Source organism: Macrobrachium nipponense, chromosome 2 (assembly GCF_015104395.2).
Source record: "Macrobrachium nipponense isolate FS-2020 chromosome 2, ASM1510439v2, whole genome shotgun sequence".
Classification (NCBI taxonomy): Eukaryota; Metazoa; Arthropoda; class Malacostraca; order Decapoda; family Palaemonidae; genus Macrobrachium; species Macrobrachium nipponense.
In genome coordinates, this window is record NC_087201.1 from 90227124 (window position 1) to 90245995 (window position 18872).

At 38.0% G+C, this 18872-nt stretch overlaps 1 protein-coding gene across 4 annotated transcripts in view; it reads left to right on the top strand.

The window, feature by feature from the left end:
• The window catches only part of LOC135220771 (uncharacterized), a 657141-nt gene that overhangs the window by 528981 nt on the left and 109288 nt on the right, over positions 1-18872 (top strand). The gene's annotated exons all lie outside the window — the stretch shown is intronic.

Here is an 18872-nt window from a genome sequence, read left to right on the forward strand (position 1 = left end):
GCTAATCAATGCAGTGCACTTGAAGTAGTCTCAGAGGTAACCCCATTTGGAAGGACTTCTTCATAAACAGATCTTCTGTTCTTTTAAAATTAGAGAGAATTATTAGTTCCTTCTTCTGTAACTGAATTTTGTCTGTTTAGTTACCCAAGAACGTGCAGTCATTTTGGTTCATTTTCTTTCTTAAGTTTAACGCGCTTTGCAGTGATGTTGATTTTGTAACTTCAAGTAGAGCAAGAAATGTGGCATTTCTTGATAAAAGAAAGGAACGACGAAGTCTTCTGCAAGTAAAGTGTCAGGTAAAGGAGAGAAGTGATGAACTTAACACTTGTTTTGGAGAAACTAATAAAGTCCAGGTTAAATCTGAGTGAAGGTTATTGCAAACAAGACACAATAAGCCTGAGTTAATGGTCTGATTATTCTTGTCTTTATAAGAAGCAAAACTTTTTCTCTGCTTCGTAGTTAGTGTTAGTGATGTAAAATGTTATTTTGAGAAAGTAAAGTTGTGTTAGGAAATAGTAAATATGGACAGTTATGCAGTTAGGCCTTAAGGTAATGGAATCGATAATGAATTAGGGCGTTCATCCAAACACACAATTTATATATATATATATATATATATATATATATATATATATATATATATATATATATATATATATATATATGAAATTGTAATAGCAACAATGCCCTCTTACCTTCTTGAATTCTTTGCTCTTTTTTGGATACGCTTGTCACTACAAAGCCTAAAGATCCAAGTTCAAAGAAATTTGAAGAAGAAATTGTGATGTCCTGTCCTGAGAAACGAACCCAGGTCCAATAATCACAAAGAGCGGTCAGTCGGCAACGTGACCTCTTTGTGATTATTGGACCTGGGTTCGTTTCTCAGGACAGGACATCACAATTTCTTCTTCAAATTTCTTTGAACTTGGATCTTTAGGCTTTGTAGTGACAAGCGTATCCCAAAAAGAGCAAAAAATTCAAGAAGGTAAGAGGGCATTGTGGCTATTGTAACTTCATGTATCTGGTGAAAAAGTAATCAGTAGATTCTACATATATATATATATATATATATATATATATATATATATATATATATATATATATATATATGTGTGTGTGTGTGTGTATGTATAGCTGAATCACGAAAACTTGGGGCGTGATGAATATATAAATAAAGGTAGAAGCCACGTAAGAAAAGGTGCTAAGTTAAGCACGTTGAGTCGAAAGATCTCGCAGCGCTCCATTGTTTCACTTTCCTTCGTGGCTTCTAACTTTATAATTACATATATATATATATATATTATATATATATATATATATATATTACATACATATATATATATATCTATGCATTCGTTCAGTCGTGTATTCGCACGTATCAGATTATGCAATAATTGTGATATACTTTAAGTTTTCGCTTTAAGGTTCTGCGTAGGTAGGCAGCTTACACCGTGAATCAGAAACGTACTTGATTTTGTGGTCAGTTTGTGAGGGTGCCCAGCCAATTCATTCGAATGGTATCGTGCAGTAGTGTTTGTCGTGGGTTTCGGAGTATGACCCTCTGATGTCCTGGATACCGATGTCAGATGTGTTTGTGTGGAGATAGGGGCCGGGAGTGTTTGGAAAAACACACACGCACACAGAAGGTAGCCTTCCCATGAAACCTCATTTGGTCAAGCAAACAGTCTCCGAGCGAGACAATACTCGATAGATAACACTTGGAAAGTCTCTCTCTCTCTCTCTCTCTCTCTCTCTCTCTCTCTCTCTCTCTCTCTCTCTCTCTCTCTTTTACAGACCTCATTAGTCGGTCGAAGGTAAAGATAAAAAGGCACATAGACACAGTCTCGTGGTTTTGAAAAACCTAGAATAGAGGGGGGAAAATCTATCAAGTATAAAAAAAGAAAGCTCGATCAAGTGACCGTTAAACGAGAATCGTTGCCATTTTTGTGATGGAGTTAGAATTAAACTGTCGCAGAATTTAGTTAATTTTTGACATTCTGGATCCCATAGGCCTCAGTAACTCACTAATGTTGAATATGTTTAATAGAACATCCTCAGTAATAGGCCGTTGGAATAACTGGTCCAGTATAAGCCTACACACAACTTCTGCTTATGATGACATATCTAGACTCCAGGTTAATATAACAAGGTTACCTAATGTCACTGGTTAGTGTATTTGCGTGGTGTTCATTATATCTCAAAATAACAACATGTCTTTGCCATTCCGTAAAATCCAGACGTTTGAAATGAGCAGTAAGGTCTCTTGGTAAATTCTGCATCAGTGTGGTCTATAACGACGACAAAATTATATCTCAATTGGGAAGTTGTTCATTTGACCAAAATTACTTCAGGGCACCTGGAACACTGGGATAACATTATTTACACACACACACACACACTACATATATATATATATATATATATATATATATATATATATATATATATATATGGAAAACATGACACAGCCACCCACCCTCTGCAAACGGGTTTGTCCACCCCGGGTTGGGCGGCGTATATAGGGGAAGGGGAGCGTAGGGGAGACATCCACCCTCTTTTCAACATGCACATTATTTTTTACATTTTCATTGTAATAAATAAATCATAAATATCCTATCCTAAAATTCCTGTATCTTTAACTCGACGCGAAACCCCCTTTTCAGACTTTTTTTTTTTACTCTTCCGTAGACCTTTCCTACCTCCCAGCAACAACAGCAACAAAGTAGTTTGTAGGTATACTCCTCGAGTAAGCAAAAAAAAAAAAAAAAATGCACTAGTCTTGTTATTAGCTAAAATTGGCCATTTGGCCATTCTTGGTCCTTGATATTCATTATAAGTGTATTCTGAATGTAAATGACAACACATTAATGCGTATTTATCCAGTGGTAGAACCTTGAAGTAAATGTTAAAAGTGTGAGCTTTTCAAAAATGAAAGAGGTGAAATGTAGGTGTTGTCAATCACATATTGACTGATACAGTATATCTTAGGGGTGGAAGTATAAGGTGCGAAGGTGGAGAATTCTAAATTATCATATTTAGGAAAGTGGGAATTCTCTCTTGAATAAGAAATTGATGATGTGGAATTGTAGAAAAATTATGGAATGCTTTAAATACTACGTATAGGTACAAGTGGCGAAAGATTGATAACACGGAAGAGAGTTATCATTTTTTTTCGTTTCTTTTCTTTCACGAGCCGTTATTTTCTAGCGGAAAAAGATTATTTGCAGTTTTTTTTTTTTTTTTTTTTTTTTTTTGCTGTGTATAGTTGTAGTAAACAATGTTTCTGAGGCAACAAACCTCACAATCAGGTCTTTTATCTGTTAAATTATTCCAAAGTGTTGCTCATTGGTTTGGTGTGAGTTAGGAATTTCACGATGTCTGGTTGAAAGAAAAGAAAATAAGTAAATAAATGTACGTAGGTTTGCGTGATTAGCCGCGCATACCATAGTCAGTAGGGTTACTAAATTTAGTCAGTAGGTTACACCATATAGTCAGTAGGATTACTCCATAGAGTCAGTAGGGTTACTCCCTGCTGTCAGTAGGATTACTAAATATAGTAAGTGTGTTACGCCATATAGTCAATAGGGTTACTCCATATAGTCAATAGGGTTACTCCCTACAGTCAGCAGGATTACTAAATATAGTCAGTAGGATTACTAAATATAGTCAGTAGGGTTACTCCTATAGTCAGTAGGATTACTAAATATAGTCATTAGGGTTACTCCCTACAGTCAGTAGGATTACTAAATATAGTCAGTAAGGTTACTCCTACAGTTAGTAGGATTACTAAATACAGTAGGGTTACACCAAACTATAGTCAGTAGGGTTAGGGTTACACCATAGTCTCACAGCTGGACTTTATACATCCCTGTAATTTTTAGCTATGTTTTTGCCAATACCAGTAAATTTCTAGAAGACTTTTCTATCTTAGATATTATTGACACAACACCTTGGTTTTCTTTTCCAAAATTTCATTTCCTCTACACACACACACACACACACACACACACACACACACACACACACACACACACAGTGAATTTTCAGGCACCAATAAATATTGTTATTCACCACTGAAGCCAGATTTACTTTATCGACTTTATTGAAAGCGGTGTAATTTGTGTAGTAGAGTAATGTCCTCGCATTTGTACTGTTAAAAATTCCCTAACGTTTTCATTTATCGGGCAATTATTGATCAAGTTGCATGGCGCTCTACGTTAAATATATGCTATTTAATGTCCACAGAACATGTATGCCCGTTGTGCATGACATCGCGAATAGTGAGGGCATTATCCCCTTAAATAATGAGGGACTTCCATTCGTTGAAATTTTTCGCAGAATTCCTTATGCGTGACGGACGAGCCGATTTTGAAGACTGTATTTGGTTGCGACAATGCGTCTTGTGTTTGATGCTTGAAGGAAAAATCGTAGCAGTAAATGTTGACCGTAAAATGATTTCCGGTTGGTAACGTTATTTGGTCAGTATTAGCGTTTCGCCTTATTGTATCCAGGATTCATCCTGATCGTACCTACGTCAGGTCATCCCCAGTGGGTGGCTTGGTCATGTAGCATCCATATTGAGGTGGAGTGAGGCAACATGCACTGAGGTCATCTTGTCTGCTGAAGAATTCATCCGCCGAACGCCTCTCCCTGAACTTTGCCCTTCATTTGCTGCTGGCGTATTGATACAGACTCCCAGCCTCATTATACTATACGTCAGTCTTGATTACGCATCTGCATACTTAAGGAAATCATTGAATGAGGTGGAGTAAGTTAGGAGCGTTTGCACAATGAAGATTGCGTAGTCCAGACTGAGATCGTAAGATCATGTCTTTGATGACCTTTCAAACATTTTATGATAGTTATGTGTTACGGGTACTAAATAAGGAGTTATGTGTTACGGGTATGAACAAAAGATTGTGTATAGATGGCTGGGTGATTTGTATTAAAAGTTCATTTTTATGATGGTATACTACGTCGTTGTTACACTTCTAAAAGAGTTCCATAGTGTTTGACTTATGCTTTGTATATTTTTTTCATTGTATTTTATTATTTTTTTTATTTTTTTTTATTTTTAAAGGAAAAATGGAGAATCAGCCAGGCTGACGAGTTTAGCGGAAATGCCAAATATCTTCTCAAGGAATTCTCTCTCTCTCTCTCTCTCTCTCTCTCTCTCTCTCTCTCTCTCTCTCTCTCTCTCAGTGCATTGCTCCTTCTCCCCACAACCCTTCCCTCATCTCACCTTGATAATTAGACCCAGTATCATCTCGCGATTCTCAGGTGACCTTTCAGGCTGTACTTTTTGACCAGAACTCTGTCAATTCTACGCTGTGATCCGTTCATTTGGCGGCTCACTTGAAGAGGCGAACGACATTGCACAGAAGAAAGCTTCATGACTCCCAAGCAGCAGCAGCAGCAGCAGCAGCATCGTTGGTTTAAAAAGTAGCAAGCTGTGGAATGTGGCCTTGTAATCCTGCACATAACGTTTCTCGCTGGGGGTGGGGGTGATGGTCCTTTGGGAATGGGGGGTTAGGGGGGATGGATACCTATGACTCGCCTTCACCTTTGCCCTACTCTCCACTACCGCTCTCTCTCTCTCTCTCTCTCTCTCTCTCTCTCTCTCTCTCTCTCTCTCTCAGGTTAGGCGTTTTAACTCTGGGTTGTGCGTGAGTAACCTGGCCGTAAAGTTGTTGTTATTATTATTATTATTATTATTATTATTATTATTATTATTATTATTATTATTATTAAAAATCCACAATTATATATTACAATATATTTCTATGTAAAAAAAAGAAAAGAAAAACAAAGACTTACGAACATGTGAATGGTGTTCCTCATCAGTGTAACGTTAAAATGTAAAATGATTTTATATTTTAACGTTACACTAATGAGGAACACTGTTCAGGTGTTCGAAAGTCTTCTTTTTTTACGTAGAAGTATATTTTAATATAATTGTTGATTTTTTAACAATTTGTTTTCACGAGAATGTGAATTTCTAGACCATTATTATTATTATTATTATTATTATTATTATTATTATTATTATTATTATTATTATTATTATTATTATTATTATTATTATTATTATTATTATTATTAAGCAAATCTCATAATAGCAGGAGTCTCTAAAATGATGAAGAAACCCACAGTATATCATGTACAGACCAGAGCTTTGGAAAATTTGCATCTACAACACTGGATTTTTTCACCATTATTTTTGTTATTTAGAAGATGAATGCTATTCATAACAAGCTTTAAGAGGCCATTGACTTAAAATTCAAACTTCCAAAGAATATTATGGTATTCATTGGAAAGAAGTAGCAGAAGATGAAGAAATATATTAAGAGATCTGTTATTAAAAGTCAAGTTAATTATTACATATATGTCAGTCAATTATGAAAATATAAGGAATACTCCTCACAAACTTAATTACTGCTGCAGGTCTTGCAGTTAGTTATATTATATTACGATAATTTATTCTTTGGAGGGCAATGTTACAAAATCGGGTAACATAATGACCTCAAGGATGTATCGGGGGAGATATTCATTTTGTATAGTTATTTAATAAGTAAATTCCAAAAGAATATCTCTCTCTCTCTCTCTCTCTCTCTCTCTCTCTCTCTCTCTCTCTCTCTCTCTCTCTCACACACAAACACACAAACACAACTCGTCAAGAAAAAGAGACACATAGACCCTTTTCCGAAATGGCTACGAGTCTACCCAGCTTCAGATTATCTCATTGTATCGTAGTGAAATACTTGGAAACACAGTACAGTTATAAATAGTAAGCACAGTTCTGAAAAATGATACCCCCCCCCCATATAGATTATATATATATATATAGATATAAATCGATATAAAGGATATATATATATATATCTATATATATATATATGATATATATATATTATATATATATATATATATATAGGCATGGCATTTTCACGTGTTTGATGATTTAAACCTTCGTTCCGAATAGTAAGTAGCAGGTCTAAATGCGTACGACGACAATGCCCCTCGTATTTTACTGATTAGTTAGAAAATATTTAAAGAGAACCGTTAAGGTTGCCCCCTTCTCTTTCTGTTATTCGTCTGGTAGAGATAATTGTGCAGAAACTTCATAGGAAAACATTAAATATCGCTGAACAAGAACCGATTACTCTTCGAGACAAGTACCCAGAATAGTCAGAGGTGACTGACGTGACGTATTGAGGAACAAGCGAAGGATTAGGATCGGTACATTGGAAACCAATGGTCAGGTTCATACTGTTTTCTATATTTTACTGGAGTAAAACAGGTCTTTGGCACAAAAGGTTCGTCTCCCTGTTTCATGCCAATCCATTCGTGAACTTTCCCGTTTGTCGGCGGCTTTCAATTACGCATTTGCCCCATTTTTAGTTAAACATTCCTGTGTTTTATGTATTTTTGTATTTGCTTTTTCGGTTTCGAGTTCTAGATTTACATGGTTATCGGTATTGTATTGTTAGAGAGAGAGAGAGAGAGAGAGAGAGAGAGAGAGAGAGAGAGAGAGAGAGAGAGAGAGTTAATTGTGAAATCCCCCAAGAAAGTTTAATTGGTTATTCACAAAATTACTTTTTTCTGATTTGACTTTCACATCAACTCATTGTTATTTTGATCATTTCACGCAACATGCTTTTTCTCGTATTGAATAGTTTTGTGTCCCTCCGGGAAATACGTGATGTATTACGCCCACTGATGCATAATTGTCGTCAGTGGTATAGCACATGAACGAGTAGCGTGAATTAAAGAGCCATGTTTTAAAGTGACGGTAATAGTCTGGTTCTCCTGTATGTAGCGAGAATTCTCTTTGGTCGTAAGCTTTAGTACTTACTTTCTGCTTCTGTTTTTTCCCGTTAATACAAGAAAGATTCAAACAAAGGCCGTCATTTTTCTTCTCGCTTTCTCGGAGTTGGGCAATAAAAAAAAATGGTTGCCAGGCTCATTGGTCTGCAAGCTTCAATCAACGCGAATTGCCAAGATTGACCAACCAGGAGAATTTCTTGTCGCAATCTGTTCCTTTTTTTTTTAAAGTATAGGGCTGGGAATTGATATACTATAGGCGTTCAGCACTGTAAATAGTGTTTAATACAGGTAAGACGGCGATTTTTTTTTTTTTACACAGTTCTGACGGTCTTCCCAAACTCTTTCGTTTGTTCTTTCAATCCTTTAAATTATTAGATGTAGTTAAAATATTCCGCTTGAAGTACTTAAGTGGCTTTCCTTGTTATCTACCCTTGGGTGATAGATAAACGGTTTGTTTTAACGGTATTCATGCCTCGGGGGGACCATCTTGAGATAACGCCCCATGTTAGACGCCAAATGCAGTGAAATAAGCCAGTTCTCTGCGAAGCACCGTGATAGTGAGATGGATGTTCGCCTTAGAAACACTGTTTGCTTGAGTTTTCACCTTCAAGTGATATAGTTAGTGAGAAAGTAACGTTGTACATGATTTTTATTTTTTCCAATAGGTTCAGTCTGGCAGTCTCGACGGCGAATCCTTTTCCAACGGGGAGAAACATGCGAAGGACAGCGCTCAACTGTGGCTTCCTCTGTCCATTTATTTGATAGCGCATCACACACACGCACCCAAAAAATAAATGTAGCGGCCGTATCTGACAAAAATCTGGATCACCCTGATAACCACGTTCATCTTGACGCATGCACGCACGTTTAGTGTATGCGTCTTATGATGGTGGAAGAAGGTTGGCCGAGAACCCCGTCCGGGATGGACGGACGTCCAGAAAGGCGGCTATCGCAGTATTTGGATGCTGCTGCCCGGCGACTGTGAGATCTCGCGCGCTGTGTGCGTGCGTAGGTGCATACCGTGGGAAGTTCTTGTACTTGCATTCTTGACGGCCTCATCTCTCCTCCTCCGCCCTCTCTCTCTCTCTCTCTCTCTCTCTCTCTCCACCGCCAACATACAAACCCACCACGTCTTCCTGACAGTGATGTAAACCACACTTCACTGTCTTCCCTGCCTGGCCCCGGGGCCTCTGCCTGCAGCATGTTGACCCTATGTTGCGTTCAGAGAATTTTGGGCTCCTTCTTTCCCCCAACTGCGCTGAAGGAACGTTTGTAGAAGTGGGGTGCGAGGGGTGGGGATTGGAGAGAGAGAGAGAGAGAGAGAGAGAGAGAGAGCGCTTTCTGTTCGTCATGATCTCACATCACTTCCATATTAGGAAGATTAATGACGTCAGTATTGGTGAACTTCCTGTTCGTTGTAACAGGATGCTGTGCTTTGAGTGGAAGAACAGGCTTAGTTCTCTATTAGACAGCACCAGTTCTCTTCCCTTTGAAGTGGAGATTGTCTTTAAGATGACCAAAAGAGAGGTGCTTGTCGCCATAGCGTCATTCCATCAGGAGATTATTTTAGAACATCACAGATTCTTGACGTTTTATATGGGGATCAAGAGTGTTGTATAGCCCGTGATTTTTGTTATTTGCGTAGCTGAATATCGTGACATTTTCTTTTATTTTTTCTTGTAGTCTCTTGTGATTAGATTGAATAGCTGTTGAGTTGTCTCAGTCACAAATGTGTTGAATGGAATGCTGCCTCGCTTCTTGAAATCTCGTGTTTGATGATTCAGCCTCGCCAGAAGGACTTCGGTTTAGCATAGTTCCAGTTACCTATCCGAGAGAATTAGTTAGCAAATGAATCTCGTGAACACTGGCATGCCAATACTTGTGTTTTGACATTTTATGGAGAGTCGGTATTAAAGAAAATAACCCATCGTTCGCTGTAATCTAACTCAGTGGCTAAAAAATCCTAATTGTTTGGAGCCTACCACATATCCTGTACCCTCCAATCTCGACGACCTGATTTGACCGTAGCCGCTAATTTCCCAAGATATTTTCCTTTTCCATTTTAAGTACACCGAGAACAAGCTTATTGCTTATCCTTTTTTTTTTTTTTTTTTTTTTTTTTTTTTTTTTTTTTTTTTTTTTTTTTTAGCAGGGTGACAAGAATCATCATAGTTTATTTCGTATTTACCTTTAATTTAAGATTCTCTTATTTAGCTTATTTGTTTTTCTTCATTATTTCTTTGATATTCATTATTTTATTATTTTTGCACTGGGCTACTTCCTCTATTGGGGTACTTGTTTTGCCAACCAGAGTTGCATGTTTTTCATAATAATAATAATAAGGAAATATAACAATAGTAATAATAATAATAATGAAATCATATTGGTCCGACTGCCTTCTTGAAAGGTGGCTGTTGATATCCGTAGAGTGGATGCTCGAGCCTTTCTTGGATGTGTCCAGTTGGCGATGGAATGTGAATAGAAATGAATTGCGATAGAAGTATAATATTCTGATTTCAGACGGAAAATTGTAGCACTCAAAATAATTTCTGTGTAGTAGGGACTGATATTGCATACATATTTTATAACTTTGTAACTTTTACTTGAGACTACCTTTTGTTGATTTTATTTGGAACTCGAATGCAGTAATGTTTGACGTTGTGTAAGAAGGGAATTCATGTGGTTGATTGACCTTTTTAAAACTCAATGAATTACAGAAACTAAGTGTCTCCCCCTTTCTTAATATTAAGAGAGTACAGATTCTATAAATGATATGTTTCTTTTTGTGGCTGGGGTTGTGTGGTTTCTTTGTGATGGTCAAAATTTTTTATTATGGTTGTTTTTTGTATTTAATCTCCAAATTTTAAAGCTGGAATAGCATGATTTCGAGACTGGATGCGTTTCTCTCTTCTCTCTCTCTCTCTCTCTCTCTCTCTCTCTCTCTACAAGCTTATAGAAGGATGGGCAGGTAGGGAGAGAGGCGAGGTCGTTACCCTTTGGACTTGGCCAGGGTATTTTTCGGGAGATCCACGAAAGGAACCGGCCCTTTACTCCAGAACCTCTCTTATCTTATTTAGCCTTCTGAACCAAAATCTGCCGTCACTCAGCGCTGTCGTGTCTAGAATGCTCCTAAGACTGCTAAGAAACTTCTAATTTACCTGATATTTGCTTAGACTACATGCGCACACATTGATGAATGAGGTAACATGCCATCTGTCTATTATCTATCTATCTATCTATCTATCTATATATATATATATATATATATGTATGTATGTATGTATGTATGTATGTGTATACATATAGTATGTGCAAATCATTTCCAAACTTTATTTTTTCAAACGTGTTTATTGCCTCTGAATTGTGAATTTTGGTGAAAGAATTTTAATTCATTTGCAATTTGTCAGAGGTGTCATCATCCTAAGTGGACAGAGAGATCATATTTTACTGTCGAAAAAAATCACTGTACTTTATAAGTTTAGTTTTGCATAAACTTCCTACATTTTGGGTCCCGATACCTTATCAAGATCCATGTGTACTTTGGATGGAGTTGGAGACTTTGTAAGGTGCAGCTATGGTTCTTAGGCACTGTATGGGCAGAAGATATTGCAAACTATATGCAGATATTAGCGCAGTCCATGCGACGGCTTACTTTGCAAATCTTCCATGTGATCAGCATCTGATTGGTAGCTGGTAATCTGGGCTTTAGCCACCCTAAGCCTACATAATTATGTATAACAGGGTTATTTTCTAGGCTTTGCTGTGCTAAGTATTTTCACTGTGGCATTAGTGTTGGGCTTGAGGGTAATATGATGCAGAATGCAGATAATGCATCTCGTTTTTCAGCGATACGAAATGAAGTAGTTGCCAGTCTCTAGAAGTGGTCGTTTGGGTATATACGGGGCTGAATTTTTAAGACCAAAACAGTTGGCCTTCCGTTCAAGAAACTTCCACCAACACACGGACAGATTTCTCGTCGTTAAAACTAACAAATGATTCTAAATATTTCATGATATGTTATAGGAAGTTGCACTCTTGTTTTACCTCATTTACTCGCAGAATTTCATAAATACATGTTATTGCTGTGTTGTTGAATTTTCTTGTATCAGAAGTTTGCGCCTGTGTATGTCAAAGCAGTGTTTTGTTTTAAAATCTGAACAAAGGAGCGAGTAAGAGGTTAAAAGTAGTAAGTCTGCCACAAAGTAATCCTAGAATTTTTGAATTAATATTATTTTAAATCTGAGCCGTATCTGTAATCTTGTTTGTCAAGAGGCAAAATACATCATAGATCGTTTCTTGTTATCTGATTTCTTAAGGTGTGATGACCGACATTAGTTTGGTTGTTTTTGTATTGAATTAGCTGAATTTTTATGTAGCATATTTTACCAGTCTTAGTCGAATGATAAATTGTGCTGCATAAAAATTTGCTGTCTACACCGTTGACAGTTAAGAACTTCATAAGAGGTTTTCCAGTCGGTAAATGTAAATTATTCAAATAAAGAAACAGCAGTGTTGTGATATCCACAGATGAAATCTTCATTTTTTTAGAATTTAGTTATGGCTCAAGTTTCTTTTTGTTTCTAATGCATATATGCTGTTATAATTGTATTGCTGCAGTAGTTGGTTTGCAAATATGAAAGGAAATTCAATTCACTATAAATGTCCATTTTCTATGCTAAATTGTTGTGAAAGTTTTTCCAGTGCACACTGCGTTGTGTTGTGTCTGGATGTGTTAGGTGTATAAAATGTGTGTATGAGTGTCCGTCCACCTTATGAAATTAAAGTCGGAAACTTAGTATTACAAACGAGGTGGAAAAAGCCAACGGCACTTGTATGTAGCATGTTGCGATGTGTGTGCGATAAGGTATAGACGTGTGTTCTAGGTATGATTGTGACGTGTGCGATAAGTTACCAACGTGTTTTAAACATGCCTGACCTGTGTGCGATAAGGTACCGGCGTATGTTTTATGAAACATTTGTGACATCATGTGGTCCATAAGGTACCGTGTGGACGCATCCGTATACCTTTCCTGGATTCATGCTGGAACTTTACCATTAAAGCCTATTTAGTTTTATGCTCACGTGTCAAATAAAAAATAAAACCTAAGCTATATATTAAGGGCTGGGTTACATGATCGTTGTTGCATAAGCAATCTCTTGAGGACAAAGTTTATTCGCTTTATTTGCAGTAATAGGTCGTGCGCAATGAATTGATGTAAACGAGGATAAGAAATTCTCCAGTACCATAACTATCTCCTTAGACCATAAACAGGACGCATAAGTGCTGCAGGATTTGCTGTTAATGCTTCTGTTTATCGAAATGAGACCACACAGAAATTCATTTTCGCCGATGTATGTTTTGTGAGTTTCCTTCAAAACTACCGTCTAAAAGTTCTCTTGTACGAAGTTTTCATTTCACAGAATTCACGAATATCATCTACAAAACCCACTACTTTCGATTAACTACGGATTTTATGGAGTAATGAACAGGGTACTCGTTTGATTTGGGAAGAAGTGAATAGCCCACACTACCCAGACCCTGTCTGCAGAGTGAAGATCAACACTAGTTAGTATATATTCATTTTACAGACAATGTCAAGTTTTTGGAAGCTAGTTATGGAAGTATTTTTTTATTATTATTATTAAATGTACCGAGAGAGAAAATGTGTCATTCCGACAAACCCTGTTGAGAGGATATAAAATTTGGTGGAAAGTAACCTGCAGTGTTGAAGAATGTATATCTTAGTGAGATGTACATGTTTAGTAGTTGCATAGTAATTAATAATAATAATGATAATAATAATAATAATTTATTATTATTATCATTATTATTATTATTCATCTAGTGCTCTAATTTCTTGTAGTCGCAGATGAAAACTTGGAAACTTGTAACATCAGGAGCGCATCCCAACCACTCCACTTTGTGCTTTGTTGAATAAGGGCACAACTCATGTCACAATTACCACGCATGTTATGAAAGCTGTAATTACGCATATTGTAGCATAATTACGCCTATTACAGTCATGGATGACGTATATAAATTGGATAACGATGGGAACCCGAACTAAGTGTGTTTTGCTCTTGCATTGAAGTCCCCAGTGGAAAATTGTACTAGATCGTGTTTACGTTCAGTATATCAGGTTTTATACTTTCTCAGTCCATCTTAGCCACCCACCCATTCTCTCTTCCTCTTTCATCCCTCCAAATTGGTTTGAGGGAGAAATTTGCGCAAAGAAAATAAGAAAATCAACAAACTTTGATTGTGCAAGATAAGCTGAGCATTTTGGTGGCGAAATTGCAAATGATGATTAGGATATTTGGTGTTTGTGAGGTGAAATATGTTCTGCTTCATCAGTTGCTTGTCTTGTGATAATAAGGTGATCTGAATGACAGCTCGGATGACTTGAGAGGATAAAGGAAAGCCAAAGGCGAACACAGACCATGCGTTACCTACTCTCCTACAGTAAGGCGAATCTTGCCTATTGTTTAACTTGCAGGATCGCTAAAGTTTCTCTCTCTCTCTCTCTCTCTCTCTCTCTCTCTCTCTCTCTCTCTCTCTCTCTCTCTCTCTCTCCGTAAGTCATTTGAACATGATTTTTTACCTGTTGCTCAGAGCCAAAGTCATTTTGTGGTTCATTGCTTCTTGGCCCGTTGAAATTCCCGAAGAACGTGAACAGGAGCAGTGGGAAGGTGCCACGTTTGGTGAAAGGTGTCAAGTGTTAGAAAGTGTCATTCACGGGAAATGAGTTACCTGAACTTGGTGTGTGTGCGTGGGGGGCGGGAGGCCGGGGGGGCCAAGGGGGGGGGGGAAGGGGGGGGGGGGTTGTTTGTAACCCAAGTCCGTATGCCATTGTGGTTATTATTAATTTGGGATGTATTTTTTAAATCAAAGATCATCTTTGATTAAATTCTTGAAGACTTTCGAAGTTCTATTTTTTTTATTTGATTGAGAAGGAAAGTTCGCTTCGATGACTTTGCTTTTTTTATGCTTTTTAATGGGGGGGGGGGGGGGGGGGGGGGGGGGGGGGGGGGGGGGGGGGGGGGGGGGGGGGGGGGGGGGGGGGGGGGGGGGGGGGGGGGGGGGGGGAGGCAGTGGTTTCACGCAGTTGTATGTGTCTGGTTCAAACAGAATTTTCTTGGCCGCAAAAAAAATGTCGCATTTGCAGACTAGAAATATCAAGAAATATGAAATGCTCATTGTGTGTAATTAAATAGTATATAAGCATTCATATGTTTGCAATTTTTTTCACCCAAAACCAATATCCACGTTTTCTTTTTATTTTATATTTGTATAACATTATTACGTCACAAATAGAGGGAATAGCTAACTCAGAATTTCTAGAATTTCTTTATTAGATAATGTCGCTACATTGTGATTTTACCGTAGATGACTGGAGTTGATTATTCTCGGATCATCTGTGGACGGACGGAGGGATTATTTCATCGACACCGCCTTCGTAATTCTTGAGTGTTTAAAAAATGATCGGGAAGGAAGAGGGGAAAAAAGACACGGGGGGTGGGGGTTAGAATGTAGTGTTAGAGAGCCTTTGAATTTGACTGGAAGGAGAAAGTGCGCTCTCTGCCAAGTCATTTCCATTGTTTGGAGTAATTGCGTATCGGTGTTCAAACTGAAAGTCGCAGAGGTATGTTGGAAAAATATTAAAATTCTCTCTCTCTCTCTCTCTCTCTCTCTCTCTCTCTCTCTCTCTCTCTCTCTCTCTCTCTCTCATAAAAAGGAAGATTATGTGTATTTATGTACTGTAAGGTTGAAGATTTAGTCACTGAAAGAAAATAAAGGTAAATGGAGAACAAAATTTACAAGACTCTCTCTCTCTCTCTCTCTCTCTCTCTCTCTCTCTCTCTCTCTCTCTCTCTCTCTCAGTTTATTTTATCAGTCACTCGCTGATGACATTATCTCGGCGTGCATCGACTCGCGCATGCGACTGAGCCCCGTATGTCTACGGGGTTACGGAGCACAGGCAAGGGTAATGATTTATGAATGTGTATCCAAGGCGTCTTTGCCTTGTAATTATCAGTACTTAGTTAAAGCAGACTTCCGGTGTGATTCACAGCCATCCGGGTAAACGGGGTTCGTGGAATATCAATTCGGAAATATTATTATTATTATTATTATTATTATTATTATTATTATTATTATTATTATTATTATTATTATTATTATTATTGCTGTTGTTGTGGTTGCTGTTTCTGAAGATATAGGATTATTAGTGCTGTTTGATGATTAGCATTTTAGTTTATATTACATGTCAGACTTCCATCTCTCCTTCCACCCTTTCTTAACAATTGATTTATAGTGCATCTACGAGGCTTTCCTCCCGTAACACCTTTCATACCTTTTCCCTGTCAATTTCCGTTTCAGCGCTGAATGGCCTTAGTTGCCCCCAGTGCTTGGCATTATGCCTAAAACCTATAAATCAATCCTTCAATCAATATTAGTGACAGGAACTTAGCTCTCTCTTCTCTGTGTAGTCTGAGGTCGCCAAGAGCTGAGATTTAAGTAGTCTGTCATGGTGATTGATTCATTGTGCTTATTTTGAATTGTATCTTATACGTGCATATTTGAGAAATTTTTGATGTGCATCTATGCTTGCGCGTGCACATTCTTTATTTCAAGAGTCCACACGTATCGCAACGTAGATTTGTCCACACATGCAGTTTTTCTTGGAGCATATATGATTGTGCTTTGCAGTGTTCAAAGTCGGCGCCTTCCTGGCCATAAGTTCAGTTTAATGAATTTCCACCTGTTACGCTGCCAGTGGATGCGTGAAATTGTAAGAGACTGATTAGGCTTTTGCAGTCATAGCCATATAAAAAATTGTCCATTCTGTGGTCTCCATTTTAAAGACATTTTAAACATTATGTTAAAAGATTACAAGAATTAAAAGACAGAAGGTTCTTAAGTAATTTCAAAAGCAAAATATTTTCTGCTTTGCTTGTTCCTACGTTCTCAATTATTCACGAATTAGCTTTTTGTCGTTTTCACATTTACGATATTCAAATAAACAGTTCCACTAAGCATACCTCCGTAGCTCAGTGCATCAGAAATTGGACTGCTATAAACAAAGTATAAAACTATTTTTTGCTATAGACAAAGTGGAAACGATTTTATTTGTACAATGAAGGTTTATTAAGGCTAACAGACTTTCCTTGACGACAATTCTGGGCCACTCATACGCACTTTCCAGCCTGAACGCAGGGTATTCTTTCAGTAGAGGAATGAGAGAAGAATTGAATGGCAAGCTGTAGTAGGTTTTATTTTGAACAAAGACAATGCGCTTTGTTACATATTCCTTTGTCGGTGTTGTTTTAGGAGCTCGCTCTTGAATTTGCTTTCCTCCCATTGTGTGCGAGATGATCTGGGTGGTTCGAATTTCAGCTTTTACATTATTGTTTTGTTGCTCATTGTTTTAATATTTACTGTTAGGATGTATTCCCCCCCCCCCCCTCTCTTTCTCTCTCTCTCTGTATCTCTGTATAATATATATATAATATATATATATATATATATATATATATATATATATGTGTGTGTGTGTGTGTGTGTGTGTGGTGTGTGTGTGTGTATAGGGCAGTTGATTTAAGGATTGGTACTTGAAATATCCATGGAGTATTTAATCTTATACTCCTATTTATGTCTTTTTATTCTTATATAGAAACCGAGTTAGAATACATTAAAAAAATGCAGCAAAATCGTACTGTTAGCTGTGTTCATCTCTTCTACTTATTCTTACATTGTCGTCGTATTAGAACACATATCACGTCCATTATTACTTGTTCCTTTTGACAGGTGTAGTACAATGATAAAGCGACACCTGAAAAGTGTTCCGGTCGAGTTAGGAAAGCATCTGCCGGTACGCTGATTGTGTTCCGTTTTCCGGTAAGGGTCTCAAAAAAAAAGAAGAAGAAGAAAAAAAAAAAAAAGATAAACCCGTCCCTGCCACCTTCCACTCGTTGTCACCACCAGGGTGTACCTGCCTCTGCTAGTGAACCTTTTACCTCTTACATGATTTCCCCGTCGTAACTAAACCTTCTTATCGACTTGGCGAAAGCGTGCTTTCGTCATTTTCGTTCCCAGACTGACATTTGCTTTCGTTTACGCACACACTGACACACGTGCAGACACACGTGCGCATAAAATAAACGAGTGAATATAAGTATGATTTGTGATATAGGGGGAGAAAGAGAAATGTGATTAAGCTATTTATATTTATATGGGTTCTGTGTGAATGAACCTACTTGTTCACCTGATGTCGATTGGCTACATATATATATACAATATTATAGTGTAAGAGTGAAAACATTCCTTTGTTATTGCGTGGAAGTCTGCTTTTCCCTGTTAGTAAATTTAAGCCTTGTGCGCTTGTTTGAAAACCGGAGCCATTGCCTTTTGGCAGGTGGGCCTGGTGGGTGGTGTTTCCGCATTTCCTGCAACTTTCCTCCTCAGATGGGGGTTTCCAAGGGGAAGGAGTGAGTGGGTGGGGCTTCCGTCACTGGATGGGTGGTGTGGAAGGCTTGAAAGTGGGTTGTGGGGGACCACGGGCGGCCACTGTGTGACAGCTTCTCAAGGCGACACCTCGTGTTTTCATTCTTCTCTTGCTCGCTTTCGAGTGTTAGTACACTTGCGCCCAGTGTGTGTGTGTGTGTGGGCGCGCGTGCGTCCATTTCGATGTGTAGACACGTGACGAGGATGATTAGAAATGTTTGATTATATATGATGCAGAGGCTGCAGCAGTTATCGAGAGGAGGATATTTCTTTTGACGCCTGAATGAGATTTCAGTGTCCCGGTGTTTGGGAAGGGGGCGTTTATGACAGGGCCAGTGGATGGATGATGCACGCGAGTGTTGGCGAAATGGTTTCCAAAAAACAATCGCAGTATCAGGAACAAATTTCGTAAAGGGGAAAGTTAGTGGTTACTTGCTGTCAGAGCTGAATTTGAATTTCTTCCGCCAGAAGATTCCACTGTGCTTCGAGATTGGTACGACAGCATTGCTGTCCTTGCAGTGGCAATTGACGTAAATTGTTC